At 40.0% G+C, this 22,369-nt stretch overlaps 1 protein-coding gene across 4 annotated transcripts in view; it reads right to left on the bottom strand.

The window, feature by feature from the left end:
- Positions 1 to 22,369, bottom strand: part of LINGO2 (leucine rich repeat and Ig domain containing 2) — a 1,194,892-nt gene that overhangs the window by 663,586 nt on the left and 508,937 nt on the right. For all 4 annotated transcript variants that reach the window (XM_081104245.1, XM_081104243.1, XM_081104244.1 and 1 more), the window contains exon 4: positions 530 to 609. The gene's annotated coding sequence lies outside the window, so the exon portion shown is untranslated. The remainder of the gene's footprint in view (positions 1 to 529; positions 610 to 22,369) is intronic.

The following is a 22,369-nucleotide window of genomic DNA, read 5'->3' as shown; positions in this document are numbered from 1 at the left end:
TTTACACTTACAACTGCAAATTTTCAAATACAGAGTGAGCAAATGTTATGCCCTCCAAGGATAATGAGATAAAATAGCCCAGAGTAACTCAGCATCCACTTCAAATTAAAAGTAATATAACACCAATATCACTACCCATGTCATAAATATTAATAAAGAAAACATCTTTAGCCATTACACATCATGTATAACATATTTTATCCATTATAAACCATACGTTAATGTGGTTTAAAAGTAAATAAATCATTTTAAGCAAAAAAAATACATATACAGACTCTCTGAAACATGTCCCATATAACATTTATGATAGTTTTGCAGAGAAAAAAGCGTAAGCCCAGGATTGGATTGACAACATGCCAATAACTTCCCCATCACTTTGGAGCTAACATACCAGAGGAACTACGTAATTAAATGCATGCGTAAATAAAAGACCATTAACTTCCTGGTATAAAGAAACTCGGTCTTAAGCCAAAATAAATGTTATTTCATTTCACCCTAAAAATATAATTAAAATTAATTAGTTACTTACCTTAGATGATTAAAACTCCATTGGACACTTTAGAAGCCCAAGCAGCTCCTGGTGCAGCTTCCAGAGGCACTCTTCAATTCCTATAAGCAAAAGGAAGGTAAAAAAAGAACCTTGAGAGCAATGTATTTCTTTGTAAAATGATACTGATTAGCTAAGAAATTCTTATCTCTCCACATTGCCATTTAAACAATATCTCCCTAAGTACTGCTGTTGTAGATTTTGTTAAATAGACAACACAGCAATGAAAAGTATGTCTTTCTGGGAACTTCCAAGGCAGTAAGTAGGCTCCCGATTATGCAACACTACAAAAAAATAAAACCACTCAATTGCATGTTATTTTACTTAGAAAGGCTGCTGTACCATGAAAACTACAGCATTTGCTTTCTTATTATATACACATTACCAACATAAACATTTTTCTAGTCATAAAATGGAGTCATAAGAAATAGGTGCTGGCTCCTTGTTTAGTTTGTGCTGTTGACTTCTTTGCTTGATGTTAGCAAGTATTCTTACTTTATGACCCATAATTTTCCTGGAAAAGATTTATAAAATGTGAGAAATAACAGTCATCAATTTGATAAATTGATATGTAATTTGTAGTATTTAAGTGACTTCTACTTCTAGATAATATACACTATACACAGCAAAAAAAAAAGTAATAGCATACTTTCATAACCTGTCTCAATTATCTCTAGAAGAAACTTTTAAAAATCATTATTTTCTCCCACGTACTCGTCAAAAGAGAAAAAAAGTGATAGGCAAGATAGGTATTTTGCTGCTATGCAATGTTACTTGTCAGTGTTGTCCGTACAGACACATACTAATTAGGTAGGATGGAAATGTGTTACATTCCTCCTTAAGTCTCCTTCACTCCAAGCCTCATGCATGTTCTGTTAAATATAGGCCCAACTTTCAATGAAGCAGCACTATAGACATCTGTGCCCCACCTTTCACCCCTTTCTGAAAATCTCTTAATCCACTAGGTGGCAAAGAAGATTGGGGTAGAGATTGGTGAAGTGCTCATAACTGAGAAGTGTAACTTTGTCTAGGCACATGTAGCAGGTTAGAACATAAATCAGTGCTTCTCATCCCATTGCAAGAGGAATCAAATAAGGTCATACCTTAAGGTCCAGGTCATATAAGTTACATTAGCCATATATATAAATTTATATGAGATATATATATATATATATATATATATATATATATATATATATATATCTCCATCAGTCTATCTATCCATCTATTTATCTATCTATCTACTATCATCTATCTATATACTAGTACTCTCACTTTGTGCTTCTTTGTCTCATTTTCCTATTCTTGAGAATTATTACTCACAGTTTTTTTCTGTTTATTTGAAATAATCTTCTTTTATTTTTTAAATTCAGATGACATTCACTATTATTTTATGTTAATTGTTGGTACACAGCCCAGTGGTTACACAATTCTAAAATTTACTAGAGGCCTGGTACACAAAAATTTGTGCACACAAGGGGGGGGGGGTCCCCTCAGCCTGGCCTGTGCCCTCTCGCAGTCTGGGACCCCTCAGGGGATGTCCACCTTCTGGCTTAGGCCCGCTCCCCAGGGGAACGGGCCTAAGCTGGCAGTCAGACATCCCTCTGGCAGCCCGGGAGCCCTCGGGGGATGTCCACTTGCCAGCGGGGAGCAGGCCTAAGCTGCAGTCAGACATCCTTAGCGCTGCTGAGGAGGCAGGAGAGGCTCCTGCCACCACCACTGTGCTGGCAGCCGTCAGCCTGGCTTGTGGCTGAGCAGAGCTCCCCCTGTGGGAGCACACTGATCACTAGGCGGCAGCTCCTGCATTGAGCGTCTGCCCCCTGGTGGTCAGTGTGTGTCATAGTGACCAGTCATTCCCAGTGGTTCTGCTGTTAGGGTCAATTTGCATATTACCCTTTTATTAGATTAGATAGAGGCCTGGTGCACAGGTGGGGGATGGCTGGTTTGCCCTGAAGGGTGTCCTGGATCAGGGTGGGGGTCCCGCTGGGGTGCCTGGCCAGTCTGGGTGAGGGGCTAATGACTGTTTGCAGGCTAGCCAAGCCCCCCAGCAGGGACCCTCACCCCATGGGGGTTTGGCCAGCCTGGGTGAGGGGCTGAGGGCCCTTTTCAGGCTGGCCACAGCCCTGGGCTGGAAACAGGTACCTGGGATTTATTTATCTTCTATAATTGAATCTTTGTAGCCTTGAGCAGAGCTCAGGGCCGGCAGGGCAGACGGGAAGTTTGGCTTCCTCCATTGCCGGTGGCAACCAAAGCCTGCTGCTCGCTCAAGCTGTGGCCGCTGCAATCTTAGTTGGGTTAATTTGCATATTTTCTCCTGATTGGATGGTGGGCATAGCTTGTGGGTGTGGCTTATGAGTATAGCAGTGGTATGGTCAATTTGCATGTTTCTCTTTTATTAGATTAGACTAGAGGCCCGGTGCACAAAAATTTGTGCAATCAGGAGGGAAGGGGGGTGGTCCCTCAGCCCGGCCTGTGCCCTCTCACAGCCTGGGACCCCTCAGGAGATAACATCCTGCTGGCTTAGGCCTGCTCCCAGGTGGCAAAGGACAGGTCCAATCCCTAGGTGCAGCGCCTGGTCGGGCTCAGAGCAGGGACGATTGTGGAGTCGGGGCGCCGCCCCCTGTCATGAAAAGAGCAGGGCAGATAGGGAGGTTGCGATGCCACCCTCAGTCACGCTCAGGGTAGGGACGATTGGGGGGTTGGGGCACCGCCCCCCCATCACACTCAAGGCAGGGTCGATGGGGAGGTTGCAGCGCCAACCCCTGTCACACACAGAGCAGGGCCCATTAGGGGGGTTGGGGCTCCTTACCCTGTCACGCACAGAGCAGGGCCCGTGGGGGGTGGTTGGGGCGTCGTCCTCTACCACCCATAGAGCAGGGCGGATCAGGGGGTTGGGGAGCTCCCCCCGGTCACACTCAGGGCAGGGCCGATGGGGAGGTTATGGCTCTACCCCGTCACACACAGAGCAGGGCCCGTGGGGCGGGGGCGGGGGGGCACCGCACCCTGTCAAATACAGAGCAGGGCCGATCAGGGGGTTTGGGCGCCGCACCCTGTCACACACAGAGCCACAGGGCAATCAGGGGTTTGGGAAGCTCCCCCCATCAAGCACAGAGCAGGGCTGATCAGGGGGTTGGGGCGCCTTCCCCTGTCACGAACAGAGCAGGGCCGATAGGGAGGTTGTGGCCCCGCCCCGTCACACACAGAGCCGCAGGGCTATCAGGGCGTTTGGGTGCTGCCCCCTGTCATGCTGATCCCGGTACCGGGAGGCCTCGTGGCTTCGCTGATCCCCGTGTTGGGAGGCATATTTCCCTTTTACTATATAGAATAGAGGCCTGGTGCGTGTGTGGTGGCTGGCTGGTTTGCACTGAAGGGTGTCCTGGATCAGGTGGGCGTCCCCATGGGGTGCCTGGACAGCCTGGGTGAGGGGATGATGGCTGTTTGCAGCTGTTCACACCCCCTTCAGGGTGGGGGTCCCCACTGAGTTGACTGGCCAGTCTGGGTGAGGGGCTGAGGGCTGTTTTCAGGCTGACGGATGACGGAAGCTCCCAACCGCTCCTTTTTTTCTTTTTCTTGTTTTTATTCTGGGCCAGCTTTAGTTCTGAGGCTCCAGCTCTTAGGCCTCTGCTGCTGAAAGCAGGTATCTGGTTTGTTTCAGTTCTATAATCGAAACTCTGTATCAACTCCAGCTCTGAGATCCGGGCTCGCTGAAAGCAGGTTTCTGGGGTTTTGTTTAGCTTCTATATTTGTAACTATGTTTCAAACTGCAGGCTCAGAGGCCGGCAATGCAGGCGGGGAACGTTGATTTCCTCCGTCACTGAAGCAAGCAAGCCTCATGTTAGTTTCAAGCTGCCTGGCTGCCGGCCGCCATCTTGGCTGACAGTTAATTTGCATATCGCCCTGATTAGCCAATGGGAAGGGTAGTGGTCATACGCCAATTACCGTGTTTCTCTTTTATTAGATAGGATGAATGATCCCTTTGATAATTCATACATGGCACCATACATAGTTATCACAATATTATTGACTATATTTTTTGTTGTTTTTTACATACCTGTGATTATTTTGTAACTATCAATTTATAGTTCTTAATCCCTTTACCTTTCTCACCCAGATCCCAAACCCATCCTCCATGCAAGCAATTGTCAGTTTGTTCTGTGCATCTATGAGTCTTTTTGTTCATTTATTTTGGTTTTTTATATTCCACTAATAAGTGAAATAATATGGTATTTGTGTTTCTCTGTATGGCTTATTTCACTGAGCATAATATCCTCTAGGTGCATCTGTGCTACCACAAATGGTAAGATATTGTTCTTTTTATGGCCAAGTAATATTCCATTGTATATGTATACCACCTCTTTTTTTTCCACTTTTCGACTGATGGGCACTTGTGTTGATTCCATAGCACTGAGATTGTAAATAATGCTACAATAAACTTAGGGGTGCAGATATTCTTTCCAATTAGTGGTTTGGGTTTCTTTGGTTATATACCCAGGAGTGGAATTGCTGGGTCATAACGCAGTTATATTTTTAATATTTTGAGAAACCTCCATACTGTATTCCAGAGTGGATGCAACAATTTATAATCTCATCAAAAGTACACAGGTTTCCCTTTTCTCCGCAGCTTCACCAACATTTCTTGTTTGTTGATTTATTGATGGTAGCCATTCTGACAAGTGTGAGGTGATGGCTCATCATGGTTTTAATTTGCATTTCTCTGATGAGTAGTGACATTGAACATCTTTTCATAGGTCTATTGGCCATTTGAAGGTCCTCTTTGGAAATGTGTTTATTCAGGTTCTCTGCCATTTTTCAAATTGATTTGTTGTGTGTGTGTGTGTGTGTGTGTGTGTGTGTATGTTTCTTGTGTATGTGTTGTGTTGTATGAGCTTTTAAAAATAAATTTGGAGTATAAACCCCTTATTGAATGTATCATTGGTAAATATCTTCTTCCATTCAGTGGGTTATTTTTCTTCTTTGTTTATAGTTTCCTTTACTATGCGAAAACTTTTTAGTTTTATGTAGTCCCATTTGTTGATTATTTTCTTTTGTTGCCCTTACCTGAGGGCATATATATCAGGCAAAGATATTGCTAAGAGAGACATCAGAGAGTTTAGTTTACTTCCTATGTTTTTTTTTCTAGTTTTGTACTTTTAATTCTTACATTTAGATATTTAATCCACTTTGAGTTTATTCTTGTATATGATGTAAGAAGTTGTCCTAGTTTTTGCATGTATCTGTCCAGTTTTCCCAACATCATTTACTGAATAGACCTTACACTATTGCCTGTTCTTGACTCCTTTGTTATATATTAATTGACTACATAGGCAGGGGTTTATTTACAAGCTCTCTTTTAAACTAAGACACTTTCTAGCCAGATATATTCTGAATGGTAAATATCCCATTGCATTCGAGAAAGAAATTGGAAGCTGCATTTACATTACAGAGAAACAAACTTTGAAAGAAATAGTTAACCACTTTTGATAAGAAAGGGAGTGTTCTGAAGTTCAGAAAAGTGGGGCAGTAGATATAAAAAATAATGATATATCAGGAATGGCTGCATCACATTTTATAAATTTCGGGACATATTGCAGAACTATCCTGATTTCCTGAAAACACATCAACTAATCCAGTGCTGCATCTGCTTATAACTCTACTCACAATTGTTTGCTTGTTTTCATTTAGTTATTTATAATTCTATTAAAAATCCGCAAACTTTTATTGAAAGCTCACTGTGACAAGTGCTATGATAAGTATCTCATTTAATCAATACAATATATACAGTATCACACTTTGTATATAACTGCCATTGTCTTATATATTATATGTCTCAGGATATAAATCCTAAATTGTAAGCTGCATGTTCCATAAAATTAAGTACTGTTTCTATCTAATTATAAGTTTTAAGTTCTATATGTTTAATTTGCTTAAATGTTTCTGAATGTCTAAAGTGATTACTGAATAATTTAAAATATATATGGAACATAAAAATTATCAAACAAATCCATTATTTAGTTATCTAAAACTTTCATGTTAACATTCCTTTAGGATGGGGGGATGGTGATCCTGAAACCTTACAAGTCCTTTTGTTTATAATCACATTTAAGGATTTATGACATCTTTAAGGAAGACTATATACGGAAGAAGTAATGTGTATTATATCTCTAACCTACACATGGGAATTTCCTAATGTTGCTGGAAGATCATTTTAATTAAGACAAAATATTGTTTGAAGCAGATGAAAACTAAGCTAGGATGGCAAAGTAAATCCTATGAATGCAAAAGAAGCAACTAGATATAAAAGATTAGGGAGACTATTTTGCTAACCAACAACAACCAAGTTGGGAACAGATAAGGTGGTGGAGAAAGAAGATACGGAAAGTGTGTGGATGAAAGTCTCTGTCTGTGGGGTGTCTGACAGGAACAGAAAAAGTACAATTGTCTAAGTACAAATTCTTTAAGAGTTTGCTGGATTTTTACTGAAATGCTGGAGAAGAAAAATGCAAACTCTAATTCCTAAGAAGTAATACTTACAATAATGGGGTATGACACATGGTAACCAACAAGATGAGAAGCAAGGCCCAAATGTGGTCCTGCATCTTGTGACTAATTTTTCTTTACTCGAGGACATCCTTTTACATCAAAATGGTTTGCAAAGTAGTAGAAAGATATTAGTACTATAATAGAATACATATTTGTTCAGAGGAAAAGGAAAGGAAGTATGAAAAATCAATTTCATAAGAATAGGTGGATGTAACTCAGCTGAACTGAGGACAAGCTCAGAACAAAAAATTTGAGGAACTATACCTTCAACATTTTGATTGAGGCACACATTTGTGATAAATGATTTCTAGGACACAAAACATAGGGAATTGATGAGCATATATTTGCAATTATTTAGTAGGTAGAAGATAGCTCAGGCCATGTGTAAAAATAAAATATCTGTTCACAGGCTTAGGATGGTCAAAATCACATGTAAGAAGGCAGTGTACCGGATAAAATAAAATAAGACCCAACCTGGAAAAAGTTTACTAAATATACAGAGACTTTTATTAACCTTAGGTATACAGATACTATTGTTGCTTTTCTCCCATGATCACATGATCGATTAGTGGCAGAGATAACATTCACCTTCTGGCTTCCAAGTCAGTTCCCTTTTCACACTGTTTCTAGTGTCTTTCTATAAGATGATTACATATTAAGGATGAATCCCAGATGTGCATGTAATACTAAGCAGATAATGACTCTAAGTGCCGCATTGGATTAACGTGGGGATTAATGTACAATGCACTTATCCCAGTGTCCAGCCTTTCATGAGTGATTAAATGACTGCTGTTATTGTTATATTATTATCTACACAAAGAGAGAAAACGTAAGTAAGAGGAAGATAGTGGTGATGTGAGAAAAAAAATGTTAAGGAGGATCAAAGGAGATGCTGTAACAGTAATTTTAGAGAGATTCATATTTTAAAACAAAACCAAAACTGATTTAATCGCTACTCAAACAAGTAACTTTAACTTCAAGGTTAGAGATACGCAATGTAATTTATAAAATAATAATTGGTTTATTTACTTCTTTGGACAAAGAGTACAATAATCCCCAAGAATAAGCAATATTTTAAAATTGGTTCAAACTGAGGTAAGTATATTCTTTGGGGTTATGGTGGTGTTCCAGGGAGTATTTGAAAACAAAGGGAAAGTATGTCAATCTTCCTGGGCCTTCAGAATATTTCTAGGAATAAATACCCTCTAGTTATGAATTTACATCTCTACCTTGACAAGAGTTCAGGAGAAAAATCTTTGACTAAAGTGGTGCACATGTTTATTTATCTTCTCTCTTGTCCACATTTTTTGGTGGTTCCCCCTTCTTTATCTCAAAGTGGGGGAAAACATCATCTATTTGTTACTGTTGTAACTTTCACACAAGACCACATTGTCTAGGGCATTAGCACACAGAAAAAGCCATGCTGAAAAGCTTATCCTGGTGAACAGTTCTGAGCAATGAATTTCTTGGATGCTCCCTTTAGGCAAATAATGCAGCAGCATCCAAGGAGCATGCAAGTGGTCCACAGCCTCTGCCAGGGAATGCCATCAACATGTTGGAGACCTTAGTTTGTCTTAGAAGACTGGCCTCTCCTACACTGGGGAGAGCCTCTCCTACACAGTGAAGACCAAATGTTCTGAAATATTAAATGGAACCTGTATCCTTTACATATTGTAGTGATAAAATAGAAGGAGAAAGAGAAATAACCTGTCTACTGTGTGCGTACATATGATGCTTTAAAACTTAATTTAATATATTCATCCTAAAATTAATCATGTGAAATAGGTACTACTGCCCCTTTACAAAAACAGAGCTGAGGCTTAGAAAGAGACACAGTAATGTTCTCAAGGTCACAGACATTTCCTTATGTATCACTGTCTTCAAGGTATCAGCTTTGGACAGCTTTGGCCACGGGACTGATTAAAACAAACGTTAACCTGAATGTGATTGTGCTTAATAAAATGTGACAGCTGTAATGAGTGCAGGTGGGCAGAACTGGGTGATATAGGTGTTTTACCATCAACATTTCAAGACTGATAAATAAAAGTGAAGTTCTGAATAAAAGCTTTCCCTTTCTTTTTTTTGTTGTTGCATTGGCCTTTGTTAGAAAGAATGGTTATTAACAAAGAGAGTCTGTTTTCTTAATTAACGTTGAAATTTAGCCTTATACTAGAAACTTTATTAAGATTTATTAAATATATTATTCAATATTTCAAAGAAGGTGCTTTTGCATAAAACACTAGCTGCTTAATTTAAATTTGATATCCCTAATAAATGTACATAATATAAGTGATGTTTCCTGGAAACATACATTTATTCATTATTACTTTACCATAATGATAGAAATATAGAATATACTATTCAATAAATCTTAATTCTAATATAACAAAGTAGCTATGCAATACTTAATTTTGATAACACAAAATAGCTACACTAATATTAAGAATTAAACTATATAATTCATAATTTTACTATAGTAAGTTAGCTATTCTGTTGACCAGAGCAATAGAGGGAATATCAAAGGAAAGTAGAAAAAATATTTTCACTGAGCAATTCTAACTCTGATATTCACTAGAACTCGTTTAATATTAAAGTGAACATTTTTCAAGTTAGCAAAAGCATAATAACAGTATTACTTGACTGAATCACTCTACAGATGCTCCACTTACAACACGCTGTCCTACACCATGCCGAAAGAGAATCTCATACTCACATTACACTAAATCCTATTTTAGTATAAAATGCACATGTCCTGCTTCTCAGGAGAGAATAACAGTAATAAAACAAATTTTGATTCTTCTCTATTTTAAGTTGCCTGGTTTTAAATCACTTTGTTTGGTGACTCCCAACAGAATGACAAGGACATCACTCTGGGTGGCTTTGGTGGCTTACATTTCCTTTTGTTCTTGACTTTCCTAGAGCTGTACCTGTCAGAGACACCAGCAGTTTTACTTGCTTTAATCTTCCAAAAACCCAAGAGTGAAGGAAATACACTGTCATCTTTTTATCAGGTCAATCAAGTTAAAAAGTTTTCTTTGTGCTGAAACTTTTAAAAAGTTGAAATTCTACCACAACTATAAAATTTTGCATGTTAGTTGTATATTTCATTTGATCTTAAAACATATCTTTTTAAACTATTTAATTTTAAAGTACACACACCATTTATCAATGCTACAATACAGTTCTTTAGGACTAGAGTTTACTCCAAGAAAATCTCAAAACCTAGCTTCCACATAATTCATCTTCTAGCTTTGATTCTGATCTCCTGGAATTATTGTTTTCAAACTCCTAGTGCATAATCCACAAGGCTGTCCCTGATACTCTCCAGAAAAGATGTAAGACCCCTGTAGCAAAAACAAATCACGTTAGATACCCAGTGTTCATAACTCTTACACTACCCACTGAGACGTAGATTTGGGGATGAAACTATGAAAGGAAAACGTGCGTGCCTAGTCCTGTTGAGTCGCATTTTTCTGCTTTCTTAGAACTATTCATTCGGTCCTTCAATATCTTATTCCTTACAACGCATCTTGGCAAACACTCTTTTGATAGTGTTTGTGTTTAATCTTCAGTTTCCTTCTCTAACAGAGGGCAGAGTTTTATTGAATATTATTTAAGATCTGCACCTTCAGAGTCAATCTGAATTATAATCAATCCTAGTTCCTTCTGGCATAATTGCTGTTCCTTTTATAAAATAAGCTATTAAAAATATCTTGAACAATATTGTTCAACAACTCATCGACTCACTATACATTTATTGAAGAAATGCCTTAGGAAGGGACTCAGACCAAAGAGGAAAAAAAGGCAAGTTGCTGCCTGAAAAACTTCATAGATCACACCTCCACTGTGTCAGATACACTGGAAAGTTTTCCCTATGTTGCCTTGCACAACTCAATTGCATATAGGAGAATCTCAAACATGGTCTAACATGGTAACTATGGGCCAGATACCTACACCTTGTCTACTAATAAACCTATAAGGTCAATGTCATGATTCTCATAAAACAGAAAAGAGATCCCTGGGCTCACAATGCAGTTGTAAGTCTTCCTGCGTTGTTTAGCGAATCAGTAACAAAGCTAGGGTTTGAAACTTGTTCTTTCTGATCCTAAAACCAAAGCAATTTTTTACCCATGCTGCCTTCCTATAAAATTACCCACTTCTCTGACAAAGTTATGGGAGGCTAGAAATCAGAAGACTGGAAGGGACAGCTCCTTTTAACTTCTTCCTCTGGAAAAGGAGCGAGATAACAAGCGTCAACCCCATACAGTGGTGTTCTCAGGACAGGCATGCCAACGAGCTGTGCAAAGTCTCTGTCTTATCACTATTGCCTCAGCCCTTTTACAGAAGGCCAAGAGAGAGGAGAGGGGAAAGGGACATGTAAAACATAGAAATCAGGAAGGAGAGAGGGATGTGGAGATGCGTGGAATGTCTGCATAGGGAAAGGGACCCTGGCTATTAGAGCTGAGGATCCACTTTGAGAGCCAAACCTACACCTGATGAATCAATGCCTGAGCTAGTCACATCTTTGCAGAAGCATCATGTCATATTCAGAGTATCTCCCCAAAATGTGTTCTTTAGTGGTAATAGTGTAGCCTAAGTAGCATTTGAATCATATGAAAGAAAAATCTACAGAGATTAGGAAGTAGAGAGTAGACACCAGAGAAATCAGCTTGGTGAACATTTATGACTCGGTCATCCATAAAATACATTTATTCTAGAGGGATCCTTAAAATAATCTGATCTCAAATTATATTTGAATTTATAGGGAAGTAGAGATCCAGAGGAACTGAATGACTATCTGATAGCAAGCTAAGGTAGAAACAGAATTGAGGCCTACAGAGCCTATGGCGAGTGTTCTCTGATTTATTTCTCCCTCAGAGGATACTGCTGCCAAGGCTCAGCCTAATGGGTAGGTTCTATTCAGCTCTTTCCTGGGGGGGGGGGGGGGGGGCTGATCCACTAGCACTTTTGCTGCTCAGGAAAGGAGTTGCAACCATTTATAAGAAACTAGAGGCCCAGTGCACGAAATTCGTGCACTTGGCACGGGGGTGAGGGGGTGGGAGGGTCCCTCAGCCTGGATTGCGGGAGGGCACAAGCCAGGACGAGGGACTCCACTGGTGCATGACTGGGGCTGCAGAGGGATGCGGGAGGTTGGCCAGCCGGGGAGGGACTGTGGGAGGGCCCCAGGGTGTTTCTGGCCCATCTTGCTCAGTCTCAATTGGTCGGACCCCTGCAGCAAGCTATAACATACCTGTCAGAGAATCTGTCCTCTGGTGGTCAGTGCACATTATAGCGAGCAGTTGAATGGCCTTAGCATATCATTAGCATACTATGCTTTGATTGGTTGAATGGCTGATTGGATGACCAGACACCTAGCATATTAGGTTTTTATTATATAGGGCTAGAGGCCCGGTGCACAAAAATTTGTGCACTCGGGGGCTACGGGGGTACCTCAGCCCGGCCTGTGCCCTCTCGCAGTCTGGGACCTCTCGGGAGATAACGACCTGCTGGCTTAGGCCTGCTCCCGGGTGGCAGAGGGCAGGCCCAATCCCTAGGCGCAGCCCCTGGACAGGCTCACAGCAGGGCCAACTGGGGAGTTGGGGTGCCTTCCCCTGTCATGTACAGAGCAGGGCGGATTGGGAGGTTGCGATGCCACCCTCAGTCACGCTCAGGGTAGGGCCGATTGGGGGTTTGGGGCACCGCCCCCCTGTCACACTCAAGGCAGGGTCTATGGGGAGGTTGCGGCACCACCCCCTGTCACGCACAGAGCAGGGCCGATAGGAGAGTTGGGGCACCGCCCCCTGTCACACACAGAGCAGGGCAGATCAGGGGGTTGGGGCGCCACCCTCTATCACCCACAGAGCAGGGCTGATCAGGGGGTTGGGGCACTGCCACTGTCACACTCAGGGCAGGGCCAATGGGGGGGTTATGGCTGTACCCCATCACACACAGAGCAGGGCCCGTGAGGGGGCGGTTGGGGCGCCACCCCCTATCACCCACAGAGCAGGGCGATCAGGGGGTTGGGGAGCTCCCCCCTATCAGGCACAGAGCAGGGCCGATCACGGGGTTGGGGCGCCTTCCCCTGTCAGGAACAAAGCAGGGCAGATAGGGACTTTGTGGCCCCGCCCCCTGTCACACACAGAGCCTCAGGAAGATCAGGAGGTTTGGATGCTGCACCAGGAGGCCTCGCGGCTCCGCTGATCTTGGTGCTGGGAGGCATATTACCCTTTTACTATATAGAATAGAGGCCTGGTGCACGGGTGGGTGCCAGCTGGTTTGCCCTGAAGGGTGTCCTGGATCAGGGTGGAGGTCCCCACTGGGGTGCCTGGCCAGCCTGGATGAGGGGATGATGGCTGTTTGCAGCTGTTCACACCCCCTTCAGGGTGGGGGTCCCCACTGGAGTGCCTGGCTAGGGCTGAGGGCTATTTTCAGGCTGGGACTGAAGCTCCCAACTGCTCCTTTTTTTCTTTTATTTTATTCTGGGCCAGCTTTAGCTCTGAGACTCCAGCTCTGAGGCCTCTGCTGCTGAAATGAGGTATCTGGTTTGTTTGTGTTCTATAATCAAAACTCTGTATCAACTCCAGCTCTGAGATCACTGCTCGCTGAAAGCAGGTTTCTGGGGTTTTGTTTAGCTTCTATATTTGTTACAATGTTTCTTAAACTGCAAGCTCAGAGGCCGGCAAGGCAGGCGGGGAATGTTGCAGTCCTCCGTCACTGAAGCAAGCAAGCCTCATGTTCAGTTTAAGCTGCCTGGCTGCCGGCCGCCATCTTGGCTGGCAGTTAATTTGCATATCGCCCTGATTAGCCAATGGGAAGGGTAGCGGTCATACGCCAATTACCATGTTTCTCTTTTATTAGATAGGATGAGCCTATGAACTCATTACAGTCCCTTTCAGGGATGAGACTCAGTCATCTAAACAGTGGGACTTCATTACAACTTGGAAATGACTTGAGAGCTGGGGGAAGGGGCTCATGGATCCCAACAGCACTGGCCTTTCCTGCACCTGCTTCATATTCTCTAGACCAGTGGTTCTCAACCTTCCTAATGCCGTGACCCTTTAATACAGTTCCTCATGTTGTGGTGACCCCCAATTTCATTGTTACAAATTGAACATAATTAAAGAATAGTGATTAATCACAAAAATAATATGTAATTATATATGTTTTCCAATAGTCTTAGGTGACCCCTGTGAAAGGATTGTTCAACCTCCAAAGGGGTCGTGACCCATAGGTTGAGAACTGCTGCTCTAGACTGTGTCTTACTTGCACATTTGTGGCCTCGTGAAATCTTTGCTTTAAATTTCCGGTTCCTGCAAAGTACTCTATTAATGAAAGAGTCATAACCAAAATCTAGATTCAATTTTTATAGGGCTTCTTTTAGGCTTTTTGCACAAATCTTATTAATACAGGATATTGCTTAGGGATCTTGAGGAGATTTTAATTTACTTTCCTGAAACCTTTCTTTACATCATTATTCATTTCATGGAATGCTTTTATAAGACAGTTTCACTATTATGGACATAATTCTATATTCTGCAGCAATATGATTTGAAATTAATGAAACATTAGAGAAATGTTAGTCATCTAAATACATCACCATACATTTAAAATAATTTGTAAGGATTTATGGAACTATGTTAATGATTATTATTTATCAGTTTTAGATTATTTTTGAATACATTATAATAGGAAGTTATACATAATAAATAATAGTAATAATTTTATATTAAAACAATTATAGAAAGCTGGGATTCTATTTCTATGGAAGCAGGTGTTTATTATTTTAAAAGCATGGGGATAGAAAAGAAATTCAAATTGTAACCAAAGCTAGAGTAAAATATCTTTAAATTAAGGGTAGCAAAATACATATTCTCTGATGCAAATTATGCAGTTAATTGTCAGAGTGATAAAAATTGGAGGAGAGCTACAAAGAATGATTTTGAGTATTCCATTCTCCCTATCCTCAGATAATAAAGAACCCATTCTTGTAGCCAAACATACTATATTTTTCTCCTTTTTCAAATGAGAATTATATTTGTTTTTTTCAATCATAAAGTTGAAAATGACCTCAATATAGTATTTATTCTAACCCAAAGGATAAAGGGAAGATTGAATTCAAAGGTTCCATATACCTGTTGACTTCATTTTAAAACAGGTTTTGTGAACAAGTCTCTGGTTCCTCCAGTATTTACAGTATTTATTTACATCGTTTCTAACTTCATACCCCAAACTTCACCCACTGCCTTACCAAAACATCATATTAAATCAGTGTGCTATTATCATGTCTTATTGCTGTTAACTGATCTAAGGGCTGGAATGAATTTCTGAAGACATATAACCCCTCTTCTTGTTCTAGGAGCTCACCACTGAGCAGGACAGATGAGCCCACCTAAATACATAGCCAGGCTTTGTGCCAGCCCTGACCTGTGAACCGAATACGGATCCCTGGATGGGCACATCTTTGACATCAGTCTGGGTTTGCATTGTAATCCTTCTATTAAAAATGACCTTCCACTGCTTTTTCATGGAAAGGTCATAAATATTTTTTTTTTACAAATTTCCCTAAGTATTATCCTTAAGTCAAGCTTTCTAAGCCCCTCTACTCCAAACAATATGTGTCCCATTCCCTCCTCTATGCCCCTCTGAGGCATGACTTCATTGTTCCACTTACCAGAGTGTGCTTACTTGTTTATATAATATCTAACTATTAATCACAAACTGTAAAGTACTATGTGTCTATCCTGGTGCCTACCATATAACCGAGGCTCAATAACTGTTTGCTGATGAGATAATCCTGTTCATAACGTATCTATAAAAACTGAATGGAATGTCTGTTGTAGAACACTATCAAGCTTTAACAGGAACGTTTGTCATTCAGTCTTTCTGCATTTGCTACTTGTCAGGCATGTCTAACGCCCCTCTGCCTTCTATGGAGATTGGAGGAGAAGCTAAGTGCCTAACACAGAGCAGATACTCATCACACATTAATGTGTTTCCTTTTATCCTTCCTTTTCCCTCTCTGCAGCCATGTCTCATAAAAGTGCAAACATAAGGATATATTAAACTTTTGCTTCTCTTTCAATTTTTCGGCTTTTATATTTTTAAGCCAATTTCTATATCTCCTAAGTTAGTGTATTCCTTTTTTTCTCAAATAATTTTCAATCTGACTTTTCCTTTCAAATATTACTTTTCCCTCTTGTTCTCCCAAGTTCTCTAGTCTAAAAGGTATGGGACTCTCATGAAGTAATTAACAGGAATATGCAAGTGACATAAGTGTGATTCCCCTCAGGTGTATCTTTTTAAAACAAAAATAAAGGATGAGCTATTAGTAATCAAAAGACATGAATCCTGATATGAAATTTTAGAGTCCATGGCATCTGGTGGAGCAGAGACAGAAGGCACAGTGATTCAGAGGAAGATTGTTAGAGTCAGATGGACCTGAGTTTGAATCTCAACTCTACCTCTGACCAGATGTGCAATTTGGTAAGCAGCTTAGCCTCTGTGAGTCATATTCAATTTTAATGAGGAGTTGTGCTATAAAATAGGCATTGATTTATCCAAAGTCAAAGCACAGTGGCTGGTAACTAGTAAGTGCTCAATTGATAGTTTTATTTATTAGTCACCATTACTATAACATAAATACATTGATATCCTTCCCAGGGGAATCTTAAATTGCTATTAAATAAATGTCTGCTTTTATAAGAATTACACAGGACAGAGTTACTCGTTGGAAAAATCTGTGATTTTGATGTTCTATTTTTGACTTTTACTTGAAATCTATTATATATCTCTATTTTTGGAATCACATCACAATATAGCTCTCTAGTATTTGACCTTCATTATTTCTAAGTTTTATAAATGTTGGAGAACGGCCCCTCGTCCTGGATGGAGGTGCTGCCTAAACTCCGCAAAGTGAATTTTATATTCTCCCCTTCAGTTATATTCTAAATCAGAGACCCAAAGATGCTTTACAAGTCATCTATCTATTTGTTTTATGTTGTATGAGTGTGAGTGTGTGTCTACACATACTGATTACCTTACTATTCCTCAAATACTGTTATAAAACATTCACACCGTTATCTGAGAATTACTAGTAAAATCGGGCCTGCATTTTAGAATTCGCCAATGTAGGTGATGTGTGGCTGCGCGATACAGTTTTATTTATGTGCACATGTATGTGATGTAGGTGTGAGGAAGGGGGTTGTGAAAAAAAGAGAGGATCAATAATTAAAAGTTCTAGCCATATAAATTAGACAGTTCTATAGCAGCTTAATGTCCTTTCCTTCTGCCATTATGTTGCCCTGTATGGAGAAGAAACTGGGAACATTAATCAGGCCCCAAGACCTGATAACTGGACATCACATGTAAAGATCCCGAAACATTGCATCTTCTTTATACAATTGATGAAGACATTTTAAGTACAATGTAAGTCTCTACTAAGCATAATATAATGCAAATGCTTGACCAGATGATTTTGTAAGGGCAATATCCATTTTCAAAATTAAACAACTGACATTTTAAATGCCCAAAGGCTCTGATACTATACATATTATTGATTAAACCAACATTTTAAAATTACTATAGTGCAAAAAAGCTCATTAAAATAGAGAATGAATTTTTTTTTGGCTTTTAAAAGCTCAAAATTGGTCTGAACACTAATAGTGCAAATGTTCAGCTCAAGCACCAGGTATGAATTTGTATCAATATTCAAAGGTCCTCAAGTAAGATTTCATTTCACAAAGTAGAATCCTGGGACTGTTTTCAAATTGCATAGATATATAAGCAGCAAGCAAAACATCTGACCATTAATCTTGGACTATGCTCTCAATGAATAATGAAGAGTCAGCTTCTAGATCTAATCCTATACTACTCTCTAGAGACAATAACACGTCTCCAATGATGTTTCACACCCATTGAACATTTTAGTCTGATAAGCTGAGTTTGCTGGAATATTCGTTTCAGCCCTTTTGTTTTCCTTGACTTTCATTAGACAAGAACAGGTTTTAATAACCATTTCCAGTGATACAAGTGTGCAAACATCATTGTGCAGTGAGCTAATTTTAAAACAGCAAAATTCGAGTTGAAAACTAGAAAAATATTCTTTAAATCATCTACCATTTTGAATCCTATGTCACTCTTGTAATAAGTATTTAACTGAACAGGGGTGAGTCATTACACTAATTTTCAAGGTATTCACATTATTGGGCATACTAAGAGGAAGACAAGTTAGGGAAATGACAAAAACACACCTGGACAGTGATTTAAAAAAATGGGATGAAAAAGGAAACATGGTAACCCACACACAAACTATCTGTGGAAGCTGGGCAAGCTAGGCTGGGAAGCACTGATTTTATTTATACCCTGTCAGCTCATATTTAGGACTGAGCATAGCTTTATGAAAGGGAGAAACATAAGGAAGAATGATAAAAGAGGGTAGCATTTTTTAATATTCTGAGATATTTTACTCCCTTCTGAAAGAGTAGAGCTTCATTTTTACTATAACTAATATGGACCTCAAGTTAATTTTTAGTGTTATAATTGCAGTTTCAAATACAGTAATATACTTAGATAGCCATGTCAAGTGAAATTCCTTGGTCATTTTTTAAAATGCTAAGTATGGAAATTATAAGAAACAGAAGCTATCATGCATACTATGCCAGAGGCGCTTCTGTGATATGTCTTCTGAAAAGAGAGAGAGAAAGAGTTGTTCATGAGTGTCAGCTCTCCTCGCTACTCATTTGAATGAACATATGTAGGACATTCTCTCTCTCTCTCTCTCTCTCTCTCTCTCTCTCTCTCTCTCTCTCTCTCTCTCTCGTCTCTCTCATCTGCCTTACTCCACAATGTGCTTGTTGTTCAATCTATCATGTTAATCTCTGCATGTTCTTTGCACATGGATACAATAAATCAATGGAGGCTCAAACTTAATCATTGTGTAGACAAGTGAGCTAACAATTATGGTGGTTTTGTTTATTTTGGTTTGTTTGCTTAAGTGAAAATATACAAGGTGTGACTATCATTCAGCATTGTAATGCCAATTCTATTTTATTATTCCTTGAAACAGGTTTAAACAATAACCTAGCTTTATTGTAATAAGATATAATGATTGTGCCCCAAACCACAAACTGACAAGCTGCCAAGTTACAGTTATCAGCATCAACTCAGAGAATGGGAAAGGAGAAAGAAGTGTCCGCTGCATAGGCACGGAAAAGGTAAATGGGTTGAAACCTTGTAAAGATTTGTTAACTTTGAACAATCTGCTGAAATTTTGAACCAAATCCTCACCCCTTAAACCGGTGGTTCTCAACCTTCCTAATGCTGCGACCCTTTAATACAGTTCCTCATATTGTGCTGACCCCCAATTTCATTGTTACAAATTGAACATAATTAAAGCATAGTGATTAATCACAAAACAATATGTAATTATATATGTGTTTTCCGATGGTCTTAGGCGACCCCTGTGAAAGGATCGTTCGACCTCCAAAAGGGTCGCGACCCACAGGTTGAGAACCGCTGCCTTAAACAGTTGTATGCTCATTCCTATAATGACACATAGAGTAAAAACTGAACCTTCTCGTATACAGTAGCTGCAGGCTACAGTAAACACTGCAAAGTAGAAATGCACTCCCTCTGGCAGAGTGTACACAAGTGACCCTATTAAACTCCTTTAAGGGTTCACTTTATGATCTCAGCTCATTAGTCCCCTAAATAGCATTTGTCGCGACAAAAGGGAGCACTGAGAAGGAAAGACTTTTCAAACATGCACTGAGCCTACAACAAGCCCAGAAGTTATCAACACAAAGCTTCATGAGTTTAGAATAAATTAGCTAGTTTGGGCACAAACTGAATAATGTGTCTGTGTTTGTTTTTTTTAGTGCCTAAACATAATCTATTCGCCTCAGGCTTTTTCTAGACCTAAAATCTCATGCTGTCAGCGTTATCTGTAACCACACTCCTTTAAATGGAGAAGTGTCACTGCTTCGGGTGACATGGTTTCACTTAGGGAAATCGCTGGAGGAAGGATGCAAGTGTATCTGCCATGCAACAGCCAAAAAGATGTTTCTCATTTAAAAATAAAGTCACTTAAACAATGCAAACTAATTACCTCATTAATTTACTGTCAACACAACTAAATATAGTCAGGCAGATGTGATAAGGCATGTGTAAACTACTAAGCAAACAAAATAAAAGGAAGCTCTACCGTGAGTCACCTTGATGGCTCTGCGCAAGTACTCACAAAAGCCATGTTTTAGGTTCAGTTCTGTAGTTTCATTAATATTATTATACAAACATCTGTGCCCATACATTCCCATTATGTTTTATCTGACTTACTTTACGCCTTTGGCTCATTTTTATTTCTCCACGTGTGTGAAGGACATAGTCCAGGGTGGCCTCCCATGATCCTCATCTGCTGGTGTCCATGCCCTTGCAAGATCCTTTTCCTGTGGGTTATGGGTGGGACTTGTGATTTAAGTCTGACAGGATATCGAAAAGGGGATGGGATGCCATGTGTCTTCCATAATCATATAAGACTCTGCCTTGCAGTTGACTTTCTCTGGTTTGTTCTAGTCTTTGTTGCCTTGATAAGTCAGCATTCCTATTAGGAGAGCCCACATGGCGAGGAACTGTGTTTAGGCAACGTGAGCAGCCTTAGGACCTCAAGGCAAACAGTAGAGGCTAAGGACAGCCTCCAGTTAGAGCCAGCAAAAAATGCCAGGACCCTGGGTCCTACAACTACAAGAGAACGATTCTGTCAACGGAGTGAGCTTGGACATAGAACTTCCCCAAATGATCCTCCAGCTAAGAACTTGGACACCCTGAGCTGAGGACTCACCTAAGCTGAGCCCAGATTTATGACTCACAGAAACCGTGAGATAAAAATGTGTGTTGCTTTCTTTTAAGCTGCTAAATGAATGATAATTGGTTAGGTAGCAATAGAACACTAATACAATGTACATCAAGCCCTAGCTGGTTTGGCTCAGTGGATAGACTGTCGGCCTGGGAACTGAAGAGTCCTGGGTTCAACTCTGGTCAAGGGCACATGCCTGGGTTGCAGGCTCGATCCCCAGTAGGTGGTGTATAGGAGGCAGCCGATATATAATTCTCTCTCATCATTGATGTTTCTATCTCTCTCTCCCCCCTCCCTTCCTCTCTAAAATTTATATATATATATATATATATATATATATATATATATATATATATATTCTTTTTTTTTAAATATGAGAGAGTATCACTCATGGCTAGTAGTACCACCATCCAACCCTCCAACCCTCCCCCCTTAGTCAAGTATTCATCAAACCAAGTTGTTTGACATGCCATTAGATCATTTTTTATCCTTTTATCCCTACCAGGCTACCATTGACCTGGGACAGGCCTTCATCATTTCCTACCAGGAATCCTGTCAGAGTCTTTTCAAGAGCATTATCTTTTCCCTTCATGAAGAGTTTGCAAGTAATTTTCACAGTTTATTCTAGAGGATATCTTATAAAAACTACAAAATAAGAAGCTAGACTTTGTCTTAGGAATTTCGACCTTTTTCACTTTCTCCCCATTCCATCCCATCTAGTCCCACTATTGAGGCACACTCCTTAGTCCTCTGATATACCCTTCACTCATCCTGACAATGAGTGAATAATGCCTCCTAGCCCTTCACTTTCTATCATGCCACCTCACTCCCAAGGGTTAAATTCTGTAATCATTTAATTCTATTTGCATTTTAATAGAGAAACATCATCACATGGTCTTTTTCAAAAATATATTATTAGTGGAAACATTATTATAGATAAAGGTAAAAAGACATTTCAATACATAGAATGAATGAAAGTGGGGTTGAATGTAGACAGTATTCTGGAGGGACATGTAGATGGAATTTGTAGAAAACCCAGTGAAATGCTGGTCCAACATGGGCTATAACTCTTAACACAGTGAACCCAGCAGCATTTATGAGGAAAGATGGGCTACTGAGTAAGACAATTTGAAAACCACTGCTTAAAAACAAAATAATTATTCTCCAATAACTATAAATTTCAATGTTTATCCAGAGAGACTGGTAGACCCAAGTGCCCATCAGTAGATGAGTGGATAAAAAAGCTGTGGTACATTTACACCATGGAATGCTATGCAGCTATACGAAAGAAGTATCTCTTACCCTTTGAGACAGCATGGAGGGACCTGGAGAGTATTATGCTAAGAGAAATAAGTCAATCAGAGAAAGACAAGTATCCCATGATCTCACTGACATGTGGAATGTAATGAGCACAATGAACCAATAAAAAAATA

This window comes from Myotis nattereri, assembly GCF_964212035.1.
Source record: "Myotis nattereri genome assembly, chromosome: 12".
NCBI lineage: Eukaryota > Metazoa > Chordata > Mammalia > Chiroptera > Vespertilionidae > Myotis > Myotis nattereri.
Note: the sequence above shows the minus strand (reverse complement) of the source record. Positions and strands in the feature narration are given on the sequence as shown.